Consider the following 17,030-nt stretch of genomic DNA (forward strand, 5'->3'; position numbering starts at 1 on the left):
CAAGTCCAGGTGGGAAAATCTGCTTTTTATGGTGAATTCATTTCCAGGGATTATCTCGCTTTGTAAATCGAGTTTCATTGCTATAAAGAGTTCACAGGAGAATTCCTATGAGGACCAGTTCTCTCAGTGCATCTAAAATGGGACTTTGCTGCCCAGAATTCAGTTCACACTCCCTTTGTCAGGCACCTACCCTTGGGACTAACTGAATCTGGAGGTGTGTTCCAGCCCATAGGACAGCATGTAAGCGGAGAAGTAATCCAGTTCCCAGGAGATCTCTGACCTTCTTTCTTCCTTTTTCCAAACTCTAAGCCTTCCATCTAAAAGCCAGACTACCTTATTACTCCAGAAGAGAAAGGGCTGGATGTAAAGAAAAAAGTCAAATTTTTGGATCTTGATTTGCAAAATGAACTCTTAGAATAAATGGAATCTTTAGGGGATCCCTGGGTGGCGCAGCGGTTTGGCGCCTGCCTTTGGCCCAGGGCGCGATCCTGGAGACCCGGGATCGAATCCCACGTCGGGCTCCCAGTGCATGGAGCCTGCTTCTCCCTCTGCCTGTGTCTCTGCCTCTCTCTCTCTCTCTCTGTAACTATCATAAATAAATAAAAAAAAATTTAAAAAAAAATGGAATCTTTAGAGCAAGAAGGTTTTTTGGAGCAAAAAGCCCAAGACGCTGAAGGACTCAAATCTTAAATGGTATAACAGCAACAGCAGTGTTAGGAAAAAGAAGGTATGATGATACCAGAACCAATTTTCCCAAAGGATAGGGGTGGGGGGAAAATTGAAGCAAAGGGAGCATTGCAGTTAACCACTGGGGTGGGTCTCTGAGAAAGGACTCCTCCCATCCTCTCTGCGCAGCGATAGAGCTTACTAACCCCAGAAAGGTTTGTGGGCTCTCAGGATGAAGAGAATCTATGCCTTGGTCTGTGAGAAAGGGCTAAAGTCTTCCATGATGAGAAAATATGGGATCAGTTAAGTAGAAATGGCAGCTGGGTGTGTTTAGGCAAGTGGGCCTGGAAGTGTGTCAGGATCAGGCCTCATGAGTAGAGATCTCAGAGACCCTCTAAATGTGTCCTGGAGCCCTAAAACAGCATGGAAGTTGCTCAAAGAGGAGAGAGATGACCAGGAAGGGGCTTGTGAAATGTAATTAAGGGAACTCAGATGAACCTAGGTCAACTGACACTGTCCAAGCCAAAAGCCATGACACAAATGCATCCGTCTGTGGCCATAGCAGAAACCAAGGATGACAACTTACAACCAGGTGTTGCTGCCTCCCTACAGAGTACAGGAAGTTGGGTGATGGATAATGGATGATGACCAATGACCAGACAACCTCCAACCCTCTCCTCCCACTCCACGCCATGACCACATCAGTTCTGCATGATGTAGCTCTGACCCTAGATAGAAAAGGAACAAAAAGGGATCCCTGGGTGGCTCAGCGGTTTAGTGCCTTCCTTTGGCCCAGGGTGTGATGCTGGAGTCCCGGGATCGAGTCTCACATGGGGCTCCCTGCATGGAGCCTGTTTCTCCCTCTGCCTGTGTCTCTGCCTCTTTCTCTGTGTCTCTCATGAATAAATAAATAAAATCTTAAAAAAAAGAAAAAGGAACAAAAATCCTCAATTTGACTGCATGTACCCCTGAAGTGACTTAATGATCATACACTCCCTTGGCCGACTGTGCCAGGAAGTAAGCAAATTACATTTCTGCTATCAAATGGAATAGAGAGCAAGTAAGAAAACAAAAGACCTATCATTTTGGCATAGCCACGTTTTCTGATTTTAAAATTGTATATGGCCACAGGGGGACAAGGATCCTGCAGACCAGTTGCTGCCCGCTTGCTGCTTACATCCTGTGTCATCGTGGGATATGTGGCCGCCTCTGTCCTTTGTAGCCTCAGTCTTCTTGTCTGTAAAATGGGGCTTACAGCACTATCTGCCTCACAGGATTTTTGTGAAAATTAATTATTTTAGTCACTAGGACAGCCAAACTTAATAGCTTGGCCCTACCAGCTGTTGGCAAGGACAAAGAACAATTGCAACACATGCCGCTGGTGGGAGAGCAGATCGGTACACCAGAAAATTGGCAGTCTACTAAAATTAAACATACATATGCCCAATGGCTCAGTAATTCCAATTATGGACAAATACCCAACAGGAATACATTCTCCTGTCTACCAAAAAATATGTTTAAGAATGTTTACAAAAAAAAAAAAAAAAAGAATGTTTACAGTGGGACACCTGGGTGACTCAGTCAGTTAAACGGCTGCCTTCAGCTCAGGTCATTATCCTGGGGTCCTGGGATTGAGCCCCATGTCAGGCTCCTTTCTCAGCAGGGAACCTGCTTCTCTAACTCCCTCTACCCCTCTCCCTGCTTGTGCTCCCTCTCTGTCTCTGTCAAATAAATATATTAAAATCTTTTTTAAAATGTTCACAGCAACTTTAACAGAAAAAGCTAGAAATAAAAAATCCACCAACTGTAAATGTAAAAATAACCTTGTATATTCACATAGTGGAAGAGTAAATGGCAATGAAAAAGAAACTACTGATCTTAACAACAGCATGGATGAATCTTACAGACATATTTTTTTAAGATTTTATTATTTCATGTATTATTATAATTCAAGGCTGGAGGAGTAATGGAAGATGCTAGGGAGGAAGGTGGGAGATTGTTGCAAGGCTCCTCCGCCTGGGAAAGACTTAGCTGCCCAGAGCCCAAGTCCAACTGAGGCCTTGGACAAAGCTGCAGAGAGAGCCACTCATCAGCTTCCTTGCTTCTACTTCAGCCAGCCAGGGCACTGCCTCCCCTGGTAGGCTATTGACCCATCCCCAGGAAGTTGCTATGGAAGCTCTAGTCAAAAGTGGCATCCACACCTAAATGGAAGAAGAGAAAACTTCTTACTCTGACTCCATCAGAGACCCGTGGGTCTAGGCTGGATTGAAGGGTTATCAAACCAGAGTGGGCTTGCCCATGAAGCTGAGATGGCTTAGTATGTAACTTGTCCCAGGCCACACAGCAGGGAAATGGGGCGTGGAACTGAACCTAGGTCTGACTGACTCACCACAGATGAGTCAAAGCTTTCCAGAAGAGCATGGGCTACCCTCTGTTTCAGCTCCCCCCAGTAGGAAAGTCCACGGGGATACATGGGTACCCTCTGTAGGCTCAGAGTGGCTTCCCAGGGCCCCGCAAAGACAGGGACAGGGAGGGGGTTGCCCTACATACAGTCTGGTCCTGGCCAGTCCCCAAGAGCTGATTGGCTTTGGCCAGCAGATGGTGCCAGAGGGCCAGTAGTCATTAACTGAGCCTGTCCCCTCACAGAGATGCTTCCAGAAGCTGCCTCCTCTCCTCTCCAGGACCAGTCGTCCTGTCCAGATCCCTGGTGTGACAGAGAGATTGACTTTGTGTACAGCTTGACTACATACCCACAGTGTGACTCTGGAAGTAGCTTCCAGCCCTGTAGGCCACAGCGTCCCTCTGGGAAATCAAGTTCACACACAAGTCCTGGCAACAGGGCCCAGGACAAAAGCAGGGCAATGTAGGCCATCGAGAACTGTTTTGTAGATGACAAAATCATGACAGCTCTGCTCTCTCCCACTATGGGAACCAGAGGACACCAGCATCAGTGTGGCATCTGGAACCAGCACAGTGGGGCAAAACCACAAGAGGACAGTCTGAGTGGTCCACAGCTCAGCCTGCCAGCTGGCTACCCACAGAGCTCCAGTCCAGGCCCTGATATGCTGGACATTCCAGGAGCTAGACTTGGGGAGACATCAATGAGGGGCAGGCAAGTATGACTTTATTGAGAGAAAGAGAGAGGAGAGGCGGAGAGAGAAAATCTTAAGCAGGCGCCATGCCCAGTGCAGAGCCTGATGTGGGGCTCACAATCCTGAGGTTATTACCTGGGCTGAAATTAAGAGTTGGACACTTAACCAACTGAGCCACCCAGGCATCCTGACAAGTATGACTTTAGGATCTCTCACAAACCAAGGGCTAGTCTGTGAATGCTGAATGCCTAGTTATGAAGGCCTGTTTGCCAAGGGGCCACTGAGTGGCAAGGACGTCCTCAGGAGAATCTCTTGAGTACAGGCCCAACCCATGACCTACTAACTGGCCCAGAAGGCTGCCAGTGTGTACTGTGCCAGTCAACCGGTCAAAGAATATTTACCTAGTACCCTCTCCATCTGCAATGTCATAGGCAGTGGTAAACAAGACAGAAAAGGGACTTTGGTCTTAGGGAGTTTGTCTTCTAATGGGTAAGATATATATTTTTAAAGATTTTATTTGAGAGAGAAAGAACATGAGCAGGAGGAGGAGCAGAGGGAGAGGAAGAAGCAGACTCCCTGCTAAGTAGGGAGGCTGATGCAGGGCTCGATACCTTAATACCCCATACCTTGACCCTGAGATCATGACCTGGGCCCAAGGTAGACAACCTACTGAGCCACCCAGGCGCCCCTAGTGGGTAAGATAAATGCACACAAATGAGAAAATGTTAAATAGGTGAATATTGTGAGGAAAATAAAGGCTGATGTAGAAAGTGAAGTCGGGGAAGGTAGGGGCAGCAGGAAGCAAAAACCTGCTGGAGAAGGCACCAGCCACGGAAAGCAGTGGGACAGCTATTCAAGGAGAGCAAGGCTCTGAGTTAAGAATGACCTTGGGGGATCCTTGGGTGGCGCAGCGGTTTAGCGCCTGCCTTTGGCCCAGGGCGCAATCCTGGAGACCCGGGATTGAGTCCCATGTCGGGCTCCCGGTGCACGGAGCCTGCTTCTCCCTCTGCCTCTGTCTCTGCCTCTCTCTCTCTCTCTCTCTCTGTGACTATCATAAAAAAAAAAAAAATGACCTTGGTATGTTCCAGCATCATCAGAGCTTAATGAGGCAGGGGGAGAGTGAAATGCAATACAGACAGAGGAGCAAGCAAGGACCAAAGCATGACACTTGGCAGGGAAGACAAAAGAAGGTTGGATTTTATTCTGTTTGCATTTAGCAAGCTCAGGGGTTGGAGGTAAGCAGCAAGTGGCCTGATCTGATCTTCAGTTTAGAATGCTCACTTTGTGACTGTGCATAGAATGTGGTTGGTAGGCAGAAGGGAAATAGTAAGATCTTTCAGGAGGCTTGAACCAGGGCAGGGACAGTGGAGATGAGGAGAAAGATATATGTGGAGGTATAGCTAGTGGATTTCATGTGCATGAATGGTGGTACTATTTACTGAGTTAGGGACCACCAGGAGTTTGGGTGGAAGATCAGGAATCCAGCTTGAGATGCATGTTAGACATCTGAGTCGTGCCAAGGAGGCCATCGGATATATAACTCTGGAGCTCAAGGGAGAACATGGGTTAAGAATCTAAGTTTGGGACTCTTGAGCCTATAGATGGGATGAGATGAAATCACCGAGGTAGAAGAGAGACAGAGGGATCCCTGGGTGGCGCAGCGGTTTGGCGCCTGCCTTTGGCCCAGGGCGCGATCCTGGAGACCCGGGATCGAATCCCACGTCGGGCTCCCGGTGCATGGAGCCTGCTTCTCTCTCTGCCTGTGTCTCTGCCTCTCTCTCTCTCTCTCTCTGTGACTATCATAAATAAATAAAAAAAAAAAAAATTAAAAAAAAAAAAAAAGAGAGAGAGACAGAGACCTAAGCATTGGGTGACACTAACATTTAGCAAAAGACTTGGGAAGTGGTGGTCAAAAAGGAGGAAAACAAGCACACCTAGTGTCATAGTAGACAAGGAAAGAAATTATTTCCAAGAAGTTGTTTTGGTTAATTGCCTCCAATCCAATGCTAAAAACTGGACTTTTTTTTTTTTTTTTTTTTTTTTTTTAAGGTAGGTTTTACACCCACCATGGGGCTTGAACTTCTGACCCTAACATCAAGAGTCACATGCTTGGGGCACATGGGTGGTTAAGCATTCAATTTCTGGTTCCAGCTCAGGTCATGATCTCAGGTTGTGAGATGGAGCCCAGCATCAGGCTCTGTACTCAGTGTGGAGCCTGCTCAGGATATTCTCTCTCCGTCTGCCCCCAACCGCCCACCCTTCACCCCCCACTCTCTCTTTCTAAAATAAATAGATACATCTTAAAAAAAAAAAAAAAGAGCCACATACTGTACCAACTGAGTCCGTTAGGCGCTCCTAAAAACTGCAGTTTTTAAAAAAATATTTATTTCAGAAAGAGGGAATGCAGAAGTGAGGCGGGGGGGGGGGTGGCGGGCGGCGCACAGGCAGAGGGAGAGAGAGAAGCAGACTCCCTGCTGAGCAGGGAGCTTGATGTTGGGCTCCATCCCAGGACCCCTAGATCATGACCTGAGCCAAAGGCAGACACTTACCACCTGAGCCACTCAGGTGCCCCAAACTGGAATTTAATATAGTAAGAAAAATGTCTACTATGCTTGGCAATGTAAAAAATAACCTTGATAAAGTCTATTATTCCAGTGGAGCAATGTCCCGAGCAAACAGTGTAAGAGGAGATGAACAGAGAATAGCTAACAAAGGTTTGCCAAGAGGAGGAGCATAGAAAAGGCACAGACATGGGGGCTGTGAGGTCAACAGAGTTTGTTTTCAGGATTGAAGATGCTGGAGCCATGCTTGTATGCTGTTGGGAATGATCCAGGTGAGGTCAACGTTACAGATACAGCTGCACAGCTGCAGAAAGGTTAGTGGAGGTGGTGGCAGGAAGAAGAAAGTATAAGTTGGCAAGGTCATCAGAGTTCTGGAGTACAGGAGAGGGGGTGCTGGCTATTGGAGAAGAGAGAGACCATGTGAATCAGTCCTCTTGAAGCCTGAGAAGGAATCTTAGGAAGCAGAGGAAACTGTCTGGCAGTGACTGGTTACTGTGATATTTGTATAAATGAGTCCCTCCCATGAGCTTAGTTATGCATTTCTCTAGCCGTGTTCTGCTGCTCAGGTGCAGGATTCGGTCTCTGGATAGCAAGTCCTAGCCTGGGCTACAAACAGGTTCCCATCCTGCAGCCTCCCTCCTGTTGCCCCTGACCTCCTGCCCTCAGCAGGTCAAAGCAAAAATCTCTGGAGATGTCATCAGGTGACTCTTGGTGTCGCTCTACAAACAACACGCTAGTTTTCTCTTTTAAAAGGAGTGATAAATAGGGGATCCCTGGGTGGCAGTCGTTTAGTGCCTGCCTTCAGCCCAGGGCATGATCCTGAAGTCCCGGGATCGAGTCCCACACTCGGCTCCCTGCATGGAGCCTGCTTCTCCTTCTGCCTGTGTCTCTGCTTCTCTCTGTCTCTCATGAATAAATAAAATCTTTAAAAAAATTAAAATAAAAGAAGTGATAAATAATGATCTTGTGATAGTGTCTCATACAGATTGGTGAAAAGGGGTAGCTCCTTTTCATCCTATGGGTCTCAGCTCAATGCCACTTCCTCAGAAAGCACCAGGCTCATTACCAGCCCAATCAGTGCACTGCTAAATTTAAATAAAATTTATATAAATTGAGACATTTAAAAGCCACTGTATCAATATGTATTATGCTATCAGGTAGAAAATTGTTGTAATCCACAAACTTGGTGAGTTGTGGACAACCTGTGCAACAGCATGTTTGTGTAGGCTGTGATAAAAGGGTACCTCTTTTTACCTCCCTGCCTCATACCCTGCCTTATTTCTCTTCATAGCACATTGTCCCTATCTGACTTTTGTATTTATCTCTCAGAAATGTAACCTCCACAAGGGCAGACACTTGGTATTGCACATCACTGTATTTATTTCCAGTGCCTAATAACACCTGACACATAACAGCTACTCGGTAAGTAGTTATTGAGGGCATGCTTAAATCTATTTTCTCCCATTTGCCCTTTTAAATTAGGTTGTGATATTTTAAAATATTTTAAAATTTAACTTTTTTAAAGATTTTATACCACCTGTACCAGCCACACCCACTCTCCCAACCATGCAATTCAGCTGGTATCAGGTAGTGGCTGACTTACCCATGGACATTTTTAAAAATATATTTTTATTTATTCATGAGAGACTCACACAGAGAGAGGCAAAGACAGGCAGAGGGAGAGGCAGGCTCCTTGCCTGGAGTCCGATGCGGGACTTGATCCTGGAACTCCAGGATCATGACCTGAGCCAAAGGCAGGTGCTCAACCATTGAGCCACCCAGGGGCCCCTTACCTATGGACATTACTCAGACACCATGCAACATGCTTTCTTGAGCTCATTTGCTATGCTCCCCCAGATAGAAGCCGCCCCTTACTACACTCTGGCTGAGAGAACTAAGCCCTCTTGCTAGAATCACAAACCTCCCCCACCCCCTCACTGCACACACTCTTGCTTTCACCCTTTCTTCCTAGCCTTTTCATTGATTTATTTCCTACCTCTCATCTCCCCCTTCAACAAATATTTCTGTCCTTTGCTTCAAGACTTGGATAGCCTTGAAATTTTCTCACAAGCAAGAGCTATCAATATAGAACAAGGCTTGGAATGTTGAGAGTCAGCAGGTCCTGGAGTCATAAGTTTTTTAAATGCAAAAACTGTTTCCTTTTGACCCAAGATGCCAGCCACACAACTGATGGACTTAGGACTCAGGTCTGAGTCACTTCATCCAACTACCACCTCTCCTACTCTCCTACCAGGAACACAGAGGAGAGCCAAAGCCCAGCTTGGATCCTGCAAAGTTGGTGAGGGTGGGAAAGGCTTTCTATGCCTCTAAGATGTAGGCACAAAACATAGTGGGAGGACCACCTGTCCCGGTTTGAGGACTAAAAACTCTGCATCCTGGGAAATGCTTAAGTCCTAGACAAACCAAGACAATTGGTTACCCTGTATTAGGGCTGTGCCCAACTGTGACCACACATCCACACAACCTGGTAAGTTGCCTCAGGTTTGCCTCCCTGTTTAACATTAAACTACTTCAGGGACCCAGCGTACTTTTCACCAACTCACTACTAGTTACTTGTAAAATAATGGTTGGCACAATACTCAAGATGTTGAAGGAGAAATGTACCAGTACGTTTTAAAAAGGTAAGGAGTGACATGCATACACACACAAAACTAAGTTGCTTCTAAAGGAGGTGATTTAAATTATACATGATTATGAGGTAAAACTGCTACTCTACAAACAGGTAGGCTTGGGTATGGTAGTATCTATGGTGAAGGTATCCACAAACCATTAATAGTAAAACAGGAGTAAGGTTTAAGGGAAGACTTTTTTTGGTATACATCTTTGTTGCACTGACTTTACGAGAAGTATGTATTTTATCATAAAATAGTAGAAAAGATCTTTTTTTTTTTTTTTTTACCAAAGACTGGGCACCCATACGGATCAGAGCTGGGCAGTGTATGAGGGGTCAAGCGCTTTCTTTCTTTCTTTTTTTTTTTAAGATTTTATTCATTTATTCGTGAGAGTCACAGAGAGAGAGAGAGAGAGAGAGGCGCAGAGACACAGGCAAAGGGAGAAGCAGGCTCCATGCAGGGAGCCCAACATGGGACTCGATCCCGGGACTCCAGGATCACACCCTGGGCCAAAGGCAGGCGCCAAACCACTGAGCCACCCAGGGATCCCTGGGTCAAGTACTTTCTATCAGAATTTATAGATGGTTAACTGGGTACCACAAGACCAGACAAGAAAGTAATTTGGTCTTGGCTTCTGGCTCCCGAGATGACGGGGTAAGTAAGGGTCTTCAGAAACATGAGGAAATGGCCAGTTAATGAAGGGCTAGCACAAGATTCCATTTGCTATCCTTGTTAAAGTCCCAACAACTGACTAGTTTCCACAGTCTTGCATAGAATACCAGAGGTTTATTAGAGTCTGAAAAATCAAGATCATTCCTCTGCTAAAGAATGCCCTCAAATCAACTGGGTTTTCAGGGAGAAAAGGAGGAATTCTTTCATTTAGATGTAACAGGGATAGGATAAGAGAGTGTGGAGGTGGGGTGGTGAATTGACAGAGCACAGAGAACATTTAGGGCAGTGAAAATACTGTTTACTGTAACGATGGGTACATGTTATTATACATGCTTCCAAACCCCTACACTGTACACCACCAAGAGTGAACCCTAGTGTAAACTATGAACTCAGTGATTATGCCAATGTAGGTTCATCAATGTAAAATTATTTATTGGGCAGCCTGGGTAGCTCAGTGGTTTAGCGCTGCCTTCAGCCCAGGGCATGATCCTGGAGTTCCAAGATCAAGTCCCACATCCTGCATGGAGCCTGCATGGAGCCTGCATGGAGCCTGGATGGAGCCTGCTTCACCCTTTGCCTGTCTCTGCCTGTCTCTGCCTGTCTCTGTCTCTCATGAATAAATAAAATCTTTTTTTTTTTTTTAAGGAAAGAAATATATTAAGTATTAATGGAAGTTGTGTTTCAATTTATGGGAATTTGTGACTCCTGGTCATCAGTTTGTGAGTTTGGGCTCCACGTTGGGTATAGAGTTTACAAAAAACTAAACTTTTTAAAAGATCAGTTTATGGGACTGATTTTTTTCCTTTAGTTCTTTCTATATTTCCCAAATATTCTTTAGTGAGATATAATACCTTTACTATAAAATGAGAGCACTTTTTTTTTTTTTCCTGAAAGCCAAATGAGGTTTATCAGGAGAGGTAGTATAAAGTGATGCATTCCTGGAAAGCAATTAGGCAATATATAACAAGAATCATAAACCTACTCCTTTGACCTGCTCCTGGGAACCTTATGCTAAAGCAATCCCAAGAAGGGGGAATACTAGCTTCAGAAAGATGTATGGCAGCCCAGGATGGAATACGGCCTGGTTTCCAGCTTGAGCAAATTGAAGCTTACACCCTCTATAGAGCATTCATAGCCTTGAGGAAAGGAGGTCACAAAGACTTCCGGTGGGGTAATATTTACTACAATGCTAATTGCAGGCAATTGTGTATTAGTATTACTGCAACCACGACATTAAAAACTGTTGAGACGGGACGCCTGGGTGGCTCAGTGGTTAAGGGTCTGCCTTTGGCTCTGGTTGTGATCCTGGAGTCCCAGGATCAAGTCCCGAATCGGGCTCCCTGCATGGAGCCTGCTTCTCCCTCTGCCTGAGTCTCTGCCTCTCATGAATAAATAAATAAAATCTTTAAAAAATTATTTATTGATTTAATACAGAGAAAGAGGTTGGGAGAGAGCACAAGCAGCGAGGAAGGAGAAGTAGGCTCCCTGCTGATCTGGGAGCCCAAGGTGGGTCTCCATCCCAGGACCCTGGGATCATGACCTGAGCTGAAGGTAGATGCTTAATTGAACCACCCAGGTGCCCCTTAAAGTTTAAGTAACCTCTACACCCAAAATGAGGCTCAAACTCATGATCCTCCAACTGAGCCAGCCAGGTGCTCCAGGTTCCTCAATTTTAACAAATCTACCATTGTGGTAGGGTATGCTGATAAGAGGCGGCTGTGCTTTTGTGGGGACAGGATAGGAAATCTCTTACCTTCTTCTCCATTTTGTAAACCCAAAAATTCTCTTAAAGAGTTAGAAGTTGGGAACTGGGGTGTCCTATTCCATATATACCTCCTTAAAAGAAACCATAGATTTTCCTTTCCATCTTAAATACATTTGTTAATCCAAGACCAGTGTGAAAGTTCCTTTACTCTCAGGAATAATAGGCTGTGGTATGAGGTGCTGAGTTGAAAATTATTTTCTCAACCAGCCTCAGCTAGCTTTCAAAATCTGGTTCATATAAATGTCCTTGAGACACACAAGTCAAGTCACTCCATTAACTTCAAGAATGCAGTGACCAGGATACTTGACTTGGGCCAACCTCCCTTTGCCATGTTTCTCTAAGGGCCTGCTCCACAATCAGCTTCTAGACACAGGGGTCAGGCACAGACACAAGTCATTTTCTCTGGAACTGAAAGCTGTGGAGGGTTTTGCCCATCCTTCAAAGGCCACTAAATACTAACCTCAGCAAAGGAAAAGAGAAATCTCACGCTTTTCTGTAACTCTGGAATTTTTGTGACAGACACCTGAATAGCTTTACCTTTTCTGCCCTTTTAAACTGCTAGGACGATAAAATAATCCATGTAAAATGCCTGGTACATGGGGAACCCTCAGTGTTAGACATTATTCACCATTACCTATTTCTGCTATCTCAAAGTGAACGTCCAATACCTACTGTTCTTCCAAGTTATTCTGGATCCAGCTACACTCTTTACATTAGGTAATGGTCACTCCAGCACTTTCCTCATTCAGATGCTGAGAGCATCAAAACCCTAGCCTAGTTCAGAATGTCAGCTACCGTTTTTTAGGATTTTAACACTGAAGTTACATATTTCAGAAGCCACAAATCACTTACCCTGCATCCTTCTAACATACCTAATGATGTAGGCCATTTGCCAATTGAGAGCAGAAATGTCCAAGTGCTTCCAAGAGGTGGCTTCAACAAATACTCTCATGAAAATCGGTAAGTCCTCTATCCACATTTCTGCCTCTGTTTTTTTAAATCTTGGCTTCTGGGGTGCCTGGCCAGCTCAGTCAGAAGAGCATGTGACTCAGGATCTTTGGGTCGTTGAGGTCGAGCCCCATGTGGGGTGGAGATTACTTAAATAAACTTTAAAAAGTAAAATCCTGGCTTGATTTCTAGAGTACGGCTATTTTTCCTAGGATGTAAGGTGAAGCTGGAAACACTCAAAGGCCTGTAACACAATCAAGATTTGTGGGCAGGCTGGGTGGCTCAGCAGTTTAGTGCCGCCTTCAGCCCAGGGTGATCCTGGGATCGAGTCCCACGTCAGGCTCCTGCATGGAGCCTGCTTTTCTCTCTCTCCCCCCTCCCCGTCTCTCATGAATAAATAAATAAAAATTTGTAATTTTTAAAAAAGATTTTATTTATTCATGAGAGACACATAGGCAGAGGCAAAGGCAAAGGGAGAAGCAAGCTCCCTGGAGGAGCCTGATGCGGGACTCGATCCCAGGATGCCTCAATCCTGGGATACTCAACCACTGAGCCACCCAGGTGCCCCTCAAGATTGTTTAAGTAATCTCTACATTAAACATGGGGCTCAAACTTACAACCCTAAGATAAAGTCACATGCTCTACCGACGGAGTCAGCCAGTCACCCTACTCAACATGGGGCTTAAACTCCTGCCCTGAGACCAGGAGTTACGTGTTCCAATGACTGAGCCAGCCACAAGCCCATCAAGATTGTTTCAAAGATATCCAAAGCTAAGGACAAAACATACTGCACTAGCATCACACAAAAAGTGGGTATAATCATATCTCTCATCAGCTTGACCTCTTCAAAGTCATGAGAGGTATCACACTGCCATCTCAAAGATCCTTTTTTGTTTTTTAAGGACTTTGAGAGACCGTGAGAGAGTGAGCAGGAGCAGGGGGAGGGGCAGGGGATAAACAGACTCCCTGTTGAGCAAGGGGCCCTATGGGGAGCTCAGATTCCAGGACTGTCAGGATCATGACCTTAGTCCAAGGCAGACGCTTAACCAAGTGAGCCACTCCGGCGCCCCCACCCCAAAGATCTTCATTCATATTTGAATGAACTATCTCCTCAACCCTTTACTTTACAACCAACCAATTCTACTGGGGCTGTGAGGAGGTAGTAGTGAGCTAGGGTTTTTTTTTTTTTTTTTTTAAAGATTTTATGTATTTATTCATGAGAGATACAGAGGGAGACAGAGAGGCAGAGACACAGGCAGAGAGAAGCAGCCTCCATTCAGGGAGCCTGACTTGGGACTCTATCCCAGGTCTCTAATATCACACCCTGGGCTGAAGGCGGCGCTAAACAGCTAAACCGCGGAGCCACCCGGGCTGCCCAGGTTTAGGTTTTTGAGGTCTTTTAGTCACAGATCATTCAAAGGATTAAAATAAAAACAGTGGTTTTACTATTATATTTCCACGATTACTTACAGTGGAACAAAATAGAGATTAATCACCCTTCTTCTGCATGATTCTGGGAAATGAAGTATGTTCAGGGCCAGATTATATAGCCTCTCCTCCAGCTCCTCTGCCTGCTGCATTCAACACACTTCTCAGATTCTCACTACTGCTGACAAGGTACTTGAAGCTGGACCCAACACAGCAAGGGCTTTTTCTACACACTTTACATTTGGTATATTTCACTGTACCTCCCAACCGGGCTCTTTTGCTGAGATATGTTTGGACACACCTGACCTTGGGAATCAGAAGGCCTACCCTTGACCAGGCTGACAAAAGCTAACTACCAGCCTTTGCCCATTGCCCGCTAGTACTAGCCATACTGAAGCAGCTCTGAATTTACTGCAGAAGCTTAAGCCAAATTAGAGCAGTCTCCTTACAGCTCAGAAGGTATGCTAAGCCTTGACATAGAGGTAGTGGTGTTTGCCATTTCCAATAGCTTTCACTGAACCTTTCATTTCAGTCTTTGTCATGCTTCCACAGCAAGCACTCTTCTTAACTTCCTTTTCTATCACAATTCTCATCTTTGACTTCCACTAATGGGCTCTGGACTTGCTGGCACCAACAGCTTACCATTGCACCAGGAAATGTCTACTAATCATCTTTGAAGAACACAACTGGTACTGTCCATGGAAGCCTAAATGGACTTTCCCAATGACCATACTCTGGATGGTTAAGGGTATCTCCAGAGAGATTCCCAAGGGGTCTAAGTAGCAATATGAGCCACATGTTGTATTATTAGTAGTAGCCTTTTAGGGAAAGAAAGCTCAACAGCCCGTCTACTTATCCCAAACCTATTGAGTATACAAATAATGTAACAATTAAACTTGAGAAACAAGAGAGCAAACTGATGGTTTACCAGAGGGGAGTTGGGTGGAAGGATGGGTGAAATAGGTGGAGATTGACTGAACACTTACTGTGATGAGCACTGAGTAATGTACAGAATTGTTGAATCACTGTATTACACACCTGAAGCTAATACATTGTATGTTAACTACACTGGAATTAAAAACAAAAACAAAAACCTGCAGCCATGAGAATTTGTTTTGTCTTAAAGAAAAAGACATGGCTTTTCCCAGCATTTATTCACTATCTATCTCTTTTATCCTCTGGGAGAGGAATTCTGGTCCAGGTGTGGAAAAAAACAGACATCTGGGGTTTTTTCTTCAGTCCACTTACTCTTATCACTGATCTTTGCGAGATCAACTTTTAAACAAATCTGTACATTATAAATATCCACAATCCATATTCTTTCCTTTGAATTTATAAACCAGCTGATCCACACTGTAACGTTTATTTATAGGATAGCACTAGGACTGCAACAGTGCCATTTCAGCAACATCCCATCTCTGTCAATATGTCAGTACCTGTATAAATATACAGAATAAAAAGCAAAAATAAAATGTACTTATAGTTCTAAGACATAGGCTTAAACTAAAATTGAAACAAAATGGAGATCGTTAAAATGACTGAAATAATACATCCACAATCCTGATAAAATAAACGTGTAACTGTGAAGGGAAAAAAGTTAAAAAGTTTACAAAAAATAGAAATATGTCAAAGAACAGAACAGATTCAGGCTTTAAAAAAGTTGCAGTTCATGGGGACAGAGTCCACTCAAAGCAAAAAAGCCCATCACTAAACTTTAAGGCTCATTTCTAGGAACCCATTATGGCTTTTCTAAAATGTGAGAGTGTATACTGTACAAGATAAAACTCACTGTTGAAACAAAAAGTCATATGGTATATTTTAACTATTTATCAAAAGCCGCAACCACCACCAATCACCACAAAAGCCAATTTTCCTAAATTTGTAGGTCGGACACTGAGCAGAGACTCTTAGTCTAAATGTGAATTAAAATTACTTGGGAAACTTAAAAATACCAATGCCTGGATATGCCTCCAATTTAAATTGGAATCTGTAGTCATCAAGGCTAAGAACTACAGAAATAGCCATCCTTATCCTACTAATCTAAAGCTAAGTCTTTCTGAAAAATAATACTAATTATACTTCTATTTAAAACATCTACTGCAACCAAGAAAAGGAAAAAAGCCATCTATGTTTGCTAAGAATAGTTAATCTAAGAAATGAGTACACCATTTTGCCATTTCATTTTACCCTTAAAAGTTCTAAAGCAAACTTCTCCAAGCTCCCCCCGTATAGAAATCTCAAAGCACTTATTTTTAGTTGACAAGTCTTTTTTTTAAAAAAAAGCTTTTAAAAAAGTTTATTATAAAAACTATCTTTTAATCTACTAATTGAAAAATCAGCAACAGGAATTAAATATTTTTAAAGGAAATTACTATACTTACCGACGTGTGTGTGTGTGTGTGTGTGTGTGTGTGTGTCTAACCCACTTCATAATCAGGTAGGTTACTATCACTTTCCAGTTTAGAAGGCATCGGCCCAGTCATTCTGTATGATTAGAAACTTAAATTCTGGTAATCGTTCTAAACCCAAGCCATTTTGGCCACAAGCCCTTTTCTGCTAACCACAAGAATTAGAGAATTTGTACACCTGAATGATACTACCACATTGATTAGAAGACAGGCATTCTTTCAAAATCAGTTATCACAGGACTTGAAAAACAGCTGCTTGGTATTTAGATCACTTGGATACTGGGTTAAAACTGCTATAAATCGATATATTATTTGTTCAAAGAGGAAGGGCATGAAGCAACAAAGCAAAAACAGAGATAGATGTATTTCTTGTGAAAGCATAAAAGAATAAAATGGAATGGAGACGTAGAAAAACAGGGTTTTTTGCTTTGTACCATCAAATCCGCAAACCACCACAAATACTGTCAATTAGATCAGGAGAGATAAAAAGAAATTAGCCCATTTCTTTAACATAGAGTGTATGAGTATCTTCCTAAAGTATCTTAAGGTATGAGAGAACTTCCTTGTCAGTTCCAAATTCAACACAATACAAAGCAAAGGAACTTTTATTACTACATTCACACAAGTAATGATTAAGTGCCCTGAAGTTTACCCTGATAGCTTAAGATTACCAAATATTAGTTTCCACAGAACTGTTTTAACTTTCTAATCCTATTCAAAGGAGAAAAGGGTGGAGGAAACTCATTAGCACTGCCACTTCATTTCAAATGCCATTTTTGTCCTTGGGTGAATGTATATAACACTAAACCATGATCTTCGCAATAGTTTTCTATTTGGTTTAACTAGTAGTACTAAAG

Source organism: Canis lupus, chromosome 11 (assembly GCF_011100685.1).
Source record: "Canis lupus familiaris isolate Mischka breed German Shepherd chromosome 11, alternate assembly UU_Cfam_GSD_1.0, whole genome shotgun sequence".
Taxonomy (NCBI): domain Eukaryota; kingdom Metazoa; phylum Chordata; class Mammalia; order Carnivora; family Canidae; genus Canis; species Canis lupus.